Source organism: Mustela putorius, unplaced genomic scaffold (genome assembly GCF_011764305.1).
Source record: "Mustela putorius furo isolate JIRA1106 unplaced genomic scaffold, ASM1176430v1.1 tig00003893_pilon_pilon_pilon, whole genome shotgun sequence".
NCBI classification, from domain to species: domain Eukaryota; kingdom Metazoa; phylum Chordata; class Mammalia; order Carnivora; family Mustelidae; genus Mustela; species Mustela putorius.
In genome coordinates this window covers 659,533-671,683 of record NW_025422042.1, presented here as the reverse complement: position 1 = coordinate 671,683, position 12,151 = coordinate 659,533, and the positions used below count along the sequence as shown (strand labels likewise).

Below are 12,151 nucleotides of genomic sequence, written 5' to 3'. Positions count from 1 at the left end.
GAATCAGGTTTAGTGTTCAGGTCAGGGTCGGGGTCACTGTAAGGGTCAGGTTAGGTTTATGGTCATGTCTGGGTCAGGGTCAGGGTGATGTTTAGCGCCAGTGTCAGGTTTAGGGTGAGGTTCAGGTATTGGTTTAAAGTCCACATTCGGGTCAGGGACAGGGTTATGTAGTTGTCAGTGTTAGTGTCATGGTTAGGATTAGGGTCAAGGTCAGGGTCAGGTGAAGGTGAGGGCCAAGGTCAGGTGTAGGGTCAGGCTTGGTTTAGGGTCAATGTTCGGTTCAGTGTCACAGTTAGGTTTTGGCGGTAGGGTTTGGGATTGGGGTTTGGGTTAGAGTTAGAAGTAGGGTTATGGTTATATAGTTAGTTATATAGTTAGTGTAAGGTCAGGGTTAGGGTTTGGTTTAGGGTAGGGGTTAGTGTTAGGGTCAGCATTAGGTTTAGTTTTAGGGTCCATATTAGGGTCATGGTTAGAGTTACCTTTATTTTTAGGGTTAAGGTCAGGCTCACAGTCACGGTCAGGGTTAGGGTTAGCGTCAGGGTTAGGTCAGCGTCAGGGTTAGGATTAGGTTCAGGGTCAGGGTCATGGGTAGGTATGAGTTATGGTTACGGTAATGCCAGAGTTAGGTTTAGGTTTAGGGTCCACATCAGGGTCAGTGTCAGGCTTAGGTTTAGGTTTAGGGTTCAGGTCAGGATCACAGTCAGGTTCAGGTTCAGGGTCGGGTCAGGGCTTGGTTTAGCATTTGGGGCAGGCTCACAGTCAGTGTCAGGGTCAGGGTTAGTGGTTACTGTTAGGGTTAGCCCTGCTCCTGGGTCATGTACCCATCTCTTCACGGTGTCAGGATAAACCCTGGGCAGAAGGGTATTCCCACTTAACCAGCCTTAAACTGGGGTGTGAACATGACTTGCCCACCAGATGTCTATCCCCTCATCAGCCTGATCCTGCTTGCGGTATTTCCACCCACGATGGCATAGCCAGGTCCTCTTTACACACAGAAACACAGACACACAGAGGCACACACACACACACTTATACACAGGAATACTATGGAGACATCAAAAATGATATCTTGCCTTTTGCAATGACTTGGATGGAACTAGAGGTTATTATGCTAAGTGTAGTAAGTCAATCAGAGAAAGGCAAGGTTCTCTCTTTAGGCGAGTGACTGGCCTTGCTGGATGGGATTCAGGAGCTGGCCATGGCCATCTTCCTGGACACTTGAAGAGTCTGACCAGAAAAGAAAGCAGCCATATGGAGACGAGTAAACATGAGACATGGACAAATAGAAAACTGTTTTGCAGAGAGAGAGGAGGAAGCAGGCTCCCTGCAGAGCAGAGAGGCCGATGTGGGGCTCGATCCCAGGACCCTGGGATCATGACCTGAGCCGAAGGCAGAGGTTTAACCCAATGAGCCACCCAGGTGCCCCATCTTCTTTTGGATTTTTATGAACTCCTGTGGTATCCATCCCTACAGGAAACTGGACATTCCTTTGTTTTTTGTTTGTTTGCTTGCTTTTCCCTTTTGGTTCCTCCAGTTTTCTTTGGATTGCTGCCACTTGCAAGCAAAGGGTCTTGTAAAAATACCACACCAAGGAAATTCACACGTCCTTAGGAGCTATTGAGTAAGTTCCTGTAGGGGAAGGACACAGTGAGATGCACATTTTAGAGTGATCATCTTAGAATAGGTTTAGAGAATGAATTGGTGTGAGGAGGGAAGGGAAAGGGGCATATTCCTGAAGATGATATGACAGGTTGGAAGGCCGTTATGGTCATTCTGGCAAAGTATGGTGAGTGCCTGAAACAGAAGAGAAAAGGGGGCTGAGGAAAGATTAAACTTACACAAGGTGAGAAGACTAATGAGACTTTATGAAATCTGAGTTTGTGAAATCGGATATTGCTAGGCTTTTAGCACACTTACTTTGGGATCTAATCTTCAAAAATACTTAAATGTCTCTTGTGGTGACAACACCATCGTCTTTCCAGTGATTAAGAACTCTGAAATCTTAATCTGGCCTGGGCTGTAGAATGTCAGCTGCGGCTTGAGCACAATGAAAAGCCGTTGAAGGGTTTTACACTGGTGGGTGGAGGGTGGTCATGGAATTCCTTTTGCATTTTTAAAATGTCAATTTTGGCTGCTGTGTAAAGAATGGATAGAGAAAAGGCAAAAATAGTAACAAATCATTCTCCAATATTTACGGAACATCTACTATGTGTCAGGTACTGTTCTAAGCCCTAAAGACAGAATAGTTAACAAGAGACAAAATAATTTGATGTCCTCTTGGAGTTTTCATTTTAGTTGTTGAGTGAGAAATGAAGCAAATAAATATACATACATATCAGGGGTTGATGTGGGGTAGGAAGGAAACTAAGCTGAGTGAGTCGACATGGGGTGTGGGGTATAGGGAAGCAGGTTGGTATTTTCTATGGGACTGTGTCAGGGAAGTCTCCCTCATTTGAGGAAAGACTTGGAGGAAATTAAGGAATGAGCAGTTGTGCTGTTTGGAGAAGAGCATCCCACACAAAGCAAACAGTAAGCCCGAGGTGGGAGCACATCTGGTGTGTTTAAAGAATGACACGGCGACCAATAATGCTGGGCAAAAAATGAGCAGGATGGCAAGTGGTAGTGAAAGACCCTGGAGCCGCACCCAAGAATCAAACAGCACGCCTCCACTGGATGCAAATTGCAAGAGGTTTATTGGTTACACAGGCGCCTGCGGACGCATCAGCCTTTGTGGGCTGAGTGCGCCGGGCTTAGTTGGGGAGCAGATTATATAGGGCAGGGTTGGGGTGGCGGGAAGCAAGCTTACAGAAGCAGATGCATGGTTACAGGGATCTGATTGGTTAATTAGTCAGGCGTTGGGTTTAAGGCAAGGACACAGCCGTTTGTTCTGGCGGGCCTTGCCTCAGCACTCTGGAAAGTCCCAGGTACACTCTATTCCTCATTTGTCTTTTCTTTTGACAGACCGGGTGATCACAGACAATAGACATCCTGGTATGTGTTGCCATCCGGCTATGGGGACAATCAAGCCTTCAGCAAGGGGAGAGGGGGTGCTGTGGGGACATCAGGTTACTTAAACAAGCCTTTAGCAAGGGGAGACCCTTTTTCTTTATCATGGATAGAATCCTATATCCATTCGCTTTGTTTATGAAGTAAGTCAGTTTGAGAGCCGGTTTGTTTAATTAGTTGATATTGCTGTGTCAGTACCATTGTCTGGATTACTGACAAGCGATCTTTTACAAACTGTACAAGTTTATTTAAGATACAAGGGCCGACTGAAAAATGGGCTATTGATAAGGTAACTTCTTTGTTGTAATCTCAAGGACATTTGCAAACCAAGGGAGGCTCCTATCTTACAGGATTGTGATCTTAGCAATTCAACTATTTATCATTTTATGGCAGCCAGGGGTGCCTGAGGAATGCTACACATATGGAGGGGAGCGGGTGAAGGGGGGATGCCAGGCGCCAGCTTTTAAAGACCCTTAAATTTTTAAGGTGGTTGAAGGTGGAAGGTCTCATCTTCTATAACTTCTTCGTGCTGAATAGGGGCGTAGAGCTGTCCCTCCCTACTGGGGTTAATATTAATCAGGGTAGGAATGTATAAGGGAGTTTCAAAAGGTGGAGGCAGCTGAATCCAGCGCTGACAGCGAAGAGGTGTTCTTGAGCGCGACAAGGATCATCTGTCGTGGTGTAGTCATTGTAGCAATGGAGTCTCGACACCAAGTAGAGAAACATGGAACAAAGCAACATATTAAGGTTAATAAGGCGATAAGAATGAGAAGCCCGAAAAGGAGATTCGGTCATAGTCCTCCTTTAAACCAGGAACTTAACCATTTACTGAGAGAGAGAGAAGGATCTTGTAGGCCTTAATTTGGGTATTCATATCTTTTATTAGTCCTGTGACATTTTTGTGATAGTCTGGGATATACACACAACATTCTGTCTTGATAATTGCACATGTGCTACCTTGGGCTGCTGTCAGGACATCTAAGGCCATCCTATTTTGTAGGACTGCCTTGCGTATCTGTGACACTTCGGTATTAAGCTGGGAGATGCTATTTAGTGAATCATTGAGTGCCTTTGTAGTATATTTATTAAGGGCTTCTTCATGCCACATGATATCCCCTAGTCCCGCAGATGGAACAAAAATGAATGCTAAGTGATCATACCATTTAAAAACAGATCGTGTCCATCTTTGTCTCAAGTAGGGGAGATTAGCTGGAGTTGTAATGGTTTTAGTAATGCGCCCATGATTCCAGGAAAATCCCCTTTTCTTCCAAATAGCTCCATGGGCATGTGGTACCAGGAAGGCATATTTGGAGTCAGTATAAATGTTAATTCTTAGGCTTTGGCAATTGCAAGGTTCTAGTGAGCACTATGGCACACCTAACTTTTCTTCTTCTTTCTATGAAAACTATTTTCATCAGAAAACCAACTGTCATTTGTAATTTTAACAGGGGCATCTTTAACCTGGCCATATAGAATAAGCTAGATTAATAATCTCTGAACATTTTTGCTCTATAGAGAAAGAAGTACAGTGGTCAGGTTCAGCCATACAGGTAACTAGGTTTAAAGTTTGACAAATTTTAAGTTTTATTTCTGGCATCTCTGTTAGTGTAGCCCAGTATTTAATAAGTTGGCCTCCATCATCCGTTGGTGGCCTTTGGCTACTAAGACAAATCTGGACCTGATGTGACATTATTACAATTAGGGACTGTCCCATAGTGAGCTTTGAGGCTCTTTTATGAGGGCTGTTTTAGGTTTTGCTAAAGCATTTGTTTGCAATTGCACCTCAATGGAGGTGGCCTCTAGATAAATATGACTAAGGGATGAAACCAATAAGAAGACCTTTGAGTGGTCCAACCTTAACAATATCCTAATTACAGGGGATCATTGTCAAGTGGGAGAAGAGTGCAGTATGCTGGCTTTTAGGCAATTTCATTATTCCAGTTGTTTAATCATGTGCCATGGAGTCTGCTAATATCCCCACAAAATAATAAGATTGACTAAAGAAGCTATTGTACAAGTTCTCTGAAGTTTACCTCAAATTGTTTAGCTTAGGGAAACAAACATTTAAAGACAATCAAATCTAGAATTTAACATCCATAAAGGTGTGTTACTAAAATAGAATTTTTTTCTCTAAAATAACCCTCATTTACAGAGATAGCCAAATCAGGACTAATTCACTTGTGAAACAAGTTTAGTTTTGACAAACTTGGCCTATTATTTACATAAGCTCAGCAATAACAATTAAGTGTGATCAATAGATCTTTTAGCATCTGCTTTGCTGGAACTTTTAATAAGGAATCTCTAGGTTGAACTTTTAGTAGCCTCCCTGGGCCAGAAGCCAAGCCCTGTACTGGCCATCAGGCATGCCTGCAATACCTGTCGATTTGGGCGAATTTCTCATTGGGGAATTCCTCTTCTGAGACCGCACCTACCAAGGAGTGACATTCTTTACTCACCTGGTGAGGCTGCTGGGAACTCTTTAAGCAAGGTACCAGGTCAACAGTCCCAAGGGGCTTTATGGCTCTAGGTTTTATAAAGTCAACCTTAGTTCCTTTAAACTATCTGGTTATATCCGAGTCTTTTTAAATATGACATTCCAGACAAAGCCTTGGTAAAATAAACCGTGTTTCCAATTCTTTCCTGTTACAAGGAGAACAGATTCTTTTTGGACTTATGCAAATGACTGATTGTCATGGAAGAATGCTTACTTACTGAGACCTTTTGGTTGCAGAGGGTTCAGATAGAGAGAAAAGCTTGAATGCTTTGAGCTCTTTTATAAATGAGCACTTTTACATCTCTATAAGTTACAGATAACTAGGAGGAAGTATCCCTAGTCTGGAAGAGCAAACATCAGAGAGAACCAGCAATGTTTAAAGTAAGACAAAACATTAAGAGATATAACATTATAATTTTTTAGTTCATTTAGTCCCATGTTACCAAATCTAGTGAATGCAGCTTTAGTCAGTTTTGGAAATTTTTACCCATTTCAGTTTTAGGATTTTCAAGTATATCGAATATCTGTATTTGTCCTGAAAGTCCTTTATAGGAATCTCCTTGAAAATAAAACTCATTTTACAAGAGAATTAAAACAATTATAAATGACAAAAACTCAGAATGGATATGGTTAAAGCTAAAGAGACACGGGAGTTTACAATTTAGCTGCAAGGAAATCAGGTTATTTTTGTGATACATAACATTTCCATAATTACAGTATCAAGCGATGATCTCTCAAAACATTAAAACTTTAGGAAGTGCGTAGAATCTCTAGAATAGTTATAGTATTTTCCCAAATGTAATCCAAGGTTTATCATCGGTTCAGTAGTATTTCATGAGCAACTTTATATATTAAGGAAAAGCCTGAGTTAAAGAGATTTGACAATTTAAATCTTGTCAACATTTGCTAAGATCTCAGAAAGTTTTGAAGCACATGCCTAAATATAATTAGGGATGTTAAACACCTGATAAAACAAAACATAGAAACTGGTTTTTCTGGGCAGGCAAAGAGAAAATCACTTACACTCCCATAACAGGAGATCAATTAATCTAAGAAAACTTTGTCCTTTGAATAGAGAATTTTAGTCTTGTACTAATGTAATGTACTTTTGCCAAAAAACCAAGAGGTTTTTTAGTCTATTTTAGTGCTGGGTGGTCAGCTGACCATAGCTAAAATTCCTTTTAGCTGAGCAGATTTGGCTGGGGTTTATAAATCTTTTATAACTTTACTTTGCATTCAGGTCCTGTCCTAAGCCATTTCTTTCTAAAAAAACCATCTCATTTAGGATAAAATTACCTTCCCTTACCTTCAACAAAATGTATTCCCATTCCTTAAATTTTTTTACTTATCATCTACTTTCCTACAGAGTTTCCCTTATTTCCATCAGTCTTAGTTACACTAAGCAGAATTTGATACTCTTAGCAACCCCTTAATCTCTAGTGAAGACTAAGTATTAACCAATTGTGAACTGTTACACAACAGAATTCTTCAGGTGGCAAATTTATGAATCAGTTAAGTGGCAAACAAGTTTACCAACAGATTTAAATACTCTTAGTTTCTTTGCAGTAAGAAGTCAAAAGCACAAACCTATCTCCAGTAATTAATGACCTAGCATTTTATCCTGCTTGGTTAAGACCTAGATGTTTATAATTCAATTTTATTTGTCATCCAAGCAAAACTTTAAAGCTTTCAGATTATCAAAGACTTTGAAAGCGACTTCAGCAATTACCCATTAGAACTTTGAGACAGACAATTAACCACTAGTTTAGTTATTTCTTTGCTAACAAATTTTAATAAATAACATGAGCTTATTTGACCTTCAGTAAACTTCGAAGTTTCACATTTACTGCTGATAACTTAAAAGACAGGTCTTATTTTAATTAAACCAACAAACTTAACTTAGTTCCAACACTGATTTACGTTCCATCTGGACCCACTCCACTTTGAATGTTTACCTGAGACATGGTTGGGAAGATCTGGAGTGAGGGGGTGTTAGGTCCAGGGGGTGCTCTTCTTGCTCCTTGACAGTGAAGAGAGAAGGAGCTGTGGTGCATGATCTAGAGGCCAGTCATGCAGGCTGCACATACGTTGGTATAGAAATAGGAGAAGAGGGAAACAGAAGAAAGAAAGTGTTGCCAGGAGGCAGAGAAAGGATTCCCAGTTTTGGAACTCCTAAGCCCCAACAGAGGAGCAGATGCCATGCTTTTTCATTAGCCAGGGGGGAGGGGGTAGGCAGTCCAAGTCAGGCCAGAGAACACAGGGAAACCTCCCCGAAACAAAGAGTTTCGGCAGCTGCTTGGGAATATTCCCTATAGTCTCTGTCCCGAGTCAGACCAACCCCAGTTGGCTTCAGTTATAGCCATCAACATAGGAAGTGAGTGAGGGAGAAGCTCCCACATCTATTAGGAGAAACAGAGAGAGGGGTGCCTGGGTGGCTCAGTGGTTAAGCCGCTGCCTTCGGCTCAGGTCATGATCTCAGGGTCCTGGGATCGAGTCCCGCATCGGGCTCTCTGCTCAGCAGGGAGCCTGCTTCCTCCTCTCTCTCTCTCTGCCTGCCTCTCTGCCTACTTGTGATTTCTGTCAAATAAATAAATAAAATCTTTAAAAAAAAAAAAAGAAAAGAAACAGAGAGAAATAAAGGCAGAGTCCCCTTTGCTAGGGATGGCCCAGCAACCTGGGTTTACTAGAAGAAGGCTTATTTACATAATTATTATCCAATATGTCAGGAGGAAATTTACTAGCTGACTCATTGAATCTGGTTTTAGTTCTTAATACCTATCTTTTATATTTCCTTCCGATATGTATGATGTTGCAGACAAGGGGAGGGGGACCTTTCAGGTGCTGTCCTGCTCGCGTCCCTCGCGGGAACTTAGGAGGGTCTTAGCTAAGGTCTATCCGTATAAACCCCGGACCAGGCTACTCCATGGAGTAGATGACCGTTATGCCGTATGACGCTCCGTGAGACTGAGGGTGCAGCCCACTCAGACTCCATAGCCAAAGGCAGTGGAGCCACATAAACATTCATACAGTCAGGCATTCCTCAGATTCAAACGGATCAGACATTTTTCCCTAAACAGAATGTTACCTTCATAACTGATACAAAGAACATATAGACACTTAGGACGTCGACAGGACAGCCTGGACAGAAGAGACAAAAATAGAAATTGCTGTGTGGGTTCGGTTCAGAAATCGAGACTACGGGTTATGGTCAGGAGGAACGCGAGATCCTCTCTGACCGACTGGTGGCCCAAGATAATGGCCCTCTTCGGAAACCCCAAGGCGTCCCCCTGAGTAAACTGAAACCCCCGAGGCATCCCTCGGTTGCAGCAGGGGAGAAGTCTGAGTTCGTCAACTCCTTCTCAGCCTGCCCAAAAATACGGAGCAACAACGTTGATGTACGGAACAGAAAAACAGACAAACAGACAGAGACACGAATGCCAGAGACACGGATACTGGCCAGCTTACCTCCTGGTGGGGACCGGCTAGAGTCTTGGGTGGGACTTCAAGAGATCTTGGTGGGACCTCCAAATGAAAGACCCTGGAGCCGCACCCAAGAATCAAACAGCACGCCTCCACTGGATGCAAATTGCAAGAGGTTTATTGGTTACACAGGCGCCTGCGGACGCATCAGCCTTTGTGGGCTGAGCGCACCGGCCTTAGTTGGGGAGCAGATTATATAGGGCAGGGTTGGGGTGGCGGGAAGCAAGCTTACAGAAGCAGATGCATGGTTACAGGGATCTGATTGGTTAATTAGTCAGGTGTTGGGTTTAAGGCAAGAACACAGCCGTTTGTTCTGGCGGGCCTTGCCTCAGCACTCTGGAAAGTCCCAGGTACACTCTATTCCTCATTTGTCTTTTCTTTTGACAGACCGGGTGATCACAGACAATAGACATCCTGGTATGTGTTGCCATCCGGCTATGGGGACAATCAAGCCTTCAGCAAGGGGAGAGGGGGTGCTGTGGGGACATCAGGTTACTTAAACAAGCCTTTAGCAAGGGGAAAGGGGTCTTTCAGTAGGAGGTACGTAAGGAAGGTAGTGGGGTCAGATCACATAAAGTCTTGAAGGCCATTGTAAAGATTTCCTTTAACTTTGTGCCAGATGAGAAGAGCTTGGATGGTTTTGAAGAGGCTTGACTTGATTTAGATTAGAAAAGGATCAGGGCGCCTGGGTGGCTCAGTGGGTTAAGCCTCTGCCTTCAGCTCAGGTCATGGTCTCGGGGTCCTGGCATCGAGCCCCGCATTGGGCTCTCTGCTCATCAGGGAGCCTGATTCTCCCTTTCCCACTGCCTGCCTCTCTGCCTACATGGATCTCTCTCTCGCTCTGTCAAATAAATAAATAAAATCTTAAAGAGAAAAGAAAAGAATCACTCAGGCTGCTGTGTGCAGAACGGACTTGCGGGGTTGTGGGGTGGGGATGCTACTTGCATTAATGTAGACTGAGATTTCTATACTGCTGACATTTGGGGCCACAGTAATTTTTGTTATGGGGAGCTGTCCTGTGCACCAACCACTAGATCGCAGGAGTGCCCTTTCCCACTCTCAAGTTGTGACAACGAAAAGTGTGTCCAGACCCTGTCAAAATCCCCTTGGGGGGAGCAGGTACACAAAACTCTCCTGGTTTAGGACCACTGATTTGGGTGAGAAGGGGTATTGGCCCAGACCAGAGCAGTAGATGCAGGGGTGGGGAGAAGGGGGGAGATTCTGGGTGTATATTGAAGACAAAACACACAGGATTTGTAAATATATTAAGAGTGGAGTGTGCGGAAAAGACAAGAGTTGGGATGATTTTACAATTTTGGGGGCCCGAGGCCATGGAACAGTGACGTTACCACTTGCTAAGATGGGAAAGACGACGGGAGAAGCAAGTTTGATGGGCAACAGGTGTTTGGTTTTGGAGATGGTGGCTGAATCCACATGGGGATGCCCCACCAGCAGCTGAACACACGAGTCTGGCATTCATGGGTGAGGTCCAGGCTGGAGGCACAAATATGAGCACCGTTAGGATATAGGGTTCAAGCTCTGAGAAGAAGTGGGCTTACCTACGCAGTGAGTATGGACAGAGGTGTGTTTGGAAACATGATATGGCAGCTTCATGATATCTGTCCCCTGGTATTTGTCCTGTGAGTATGGATGGGAGTGTGTATGGGACTTAGGACTTGCTTTTAACCAGTAGAATTTGGCAAGGTAAGAAGATGTTACTATTATGATCTCATTATATTAAATCAGACTGTTTTACTGATTGGAGTGAGAGGCTGTCCTGGACTTGAAGAAGCAAAGAGACGAGTTCAGAATCACCTGTGGAGAGAGTTATATGGCATGAAACTGCAAGCAGACTCTGGGGGCTGAGGATGGTTTCCAGTTAACAGGCTGGAGAATCTCCCTGGCCCGCCCCAGCATGGGCTGCCCCCCAAATCACACAGCTACAAGGAAATGAGTTCTGCCAATAACCCGAGTGAGTTTGGAAGCAGAGCCTTCCCTAGTGGAACCTGCACGTGAGAACACAGCTTGGTGGGCGCCTTCTCTCCTCCTTTGAGTGAGACCCAGAGCTGAGGACCCTGGTTAAGCTGTGTCTGGCCTCCTGACAGCTCGAGATGGTAGGATAGTAAACTGAGCTGTTTAAAGTTACTAAACTTGTTATTATTTGTTATGAAGTAACTATTAAAAACAAAACAAGAGGCCCAAAATGGAGTTGCTTATGCTAAGCCCCATGTCCCCCAAACCAGACTTAATTATGATTTCAGCTGTCCCAGAAATGGAATCTGAGCCCAGGCAAGCAGACACCACCTGATCCCCACTCCCTCGGACACCTGCCATCCCCAGAAGCCAAGTCACCTGGCCATAACCAACCTGCCTTGTTTGCCTGACGTGACTTCCTTGCTCCTCCTCTCTTCTGCCTATAAAAGTCTTTCATTTTGTACTGCTCCTCCCAGCTCCTTTCAGTCTGCAAGCAGGATGCTGCCCGTTTCATGAATCATTGAATAAAGCCAATAGGTTCTTTAAAATGTACTCAGCTGAATTTTTTTTTTAACACAACAGAAAACTCAAGCAGAAGGTCCGAGTCCCAGAGCACAGGACTGATGTCTAAAGGTCAGGAAGCTCAATAAAACCCAGCCAGGAAAGGAGCCATCATCACTGACCAGTGTGGAAGAGGAAGGGAGAGCCAACATCACGATGAAAAAGATAGAATATTTCCAGAGAAGTGGAGGGACTTCTATGTCTATAGGACTGACAGGTTGAGTCATTTGGATCTGAGGATTAATCATTGGATTTGGCAACTTGGCAGTGATTATCGATCTTGTAAAATATCTGTGTAGGTGTAGTCGTGGGACCAATGACTGTTAACAGTGTCTGAAGTGCAAAAAAAAATTTCAGGGTTTGGATTCAAATGGGAGCAGTGGATATAAAGAGCAGTGAGCAAATCTGACTTCTGTTTTGGAGGTCAAATCAGTTGGTTTTGCTGATGGATTAGATACGAGAAAAGGGAAAGGGGGAATTTATCCTAGGGGCTGAGGCTTTAGCAAGTAGGAGGTAGGGATGCTGTTTACTAAGATGGGGAGACTGGGACAGGAGCAGGTTGAGGAGGTAGCAGGATAGAAATCATGGTGAAAATAAGACTCCTATTACATATTCATGGAGAAATATGCTGCAAGC

At 43.7% G+C, this 12,151-nt stretch overlaps 1 long non-coding RNA gene across 1 annotated transcript; it reads right to left on the bottom strand.

Moving 5' to 3' along the window:
- Positions 1-3,489: 3,489 nt before the first annotated feature.
- LOC123388183 lies at positions 3,490-9,561 on the bottom strand. The gene is made up of 2 exons (XR_006602744.1): positions 8,966-9,561; positions 3,490-3,709 (listed from the first exon to the last, which is right to left on the bottom strand). It is a non-coding gene; the product is annotated as an uncharacterized LOC123388183 (long non-coding RNA).
- Between the last annotated feature and the right edge of the window lie 2,590 nt (positions 9,562-12,151).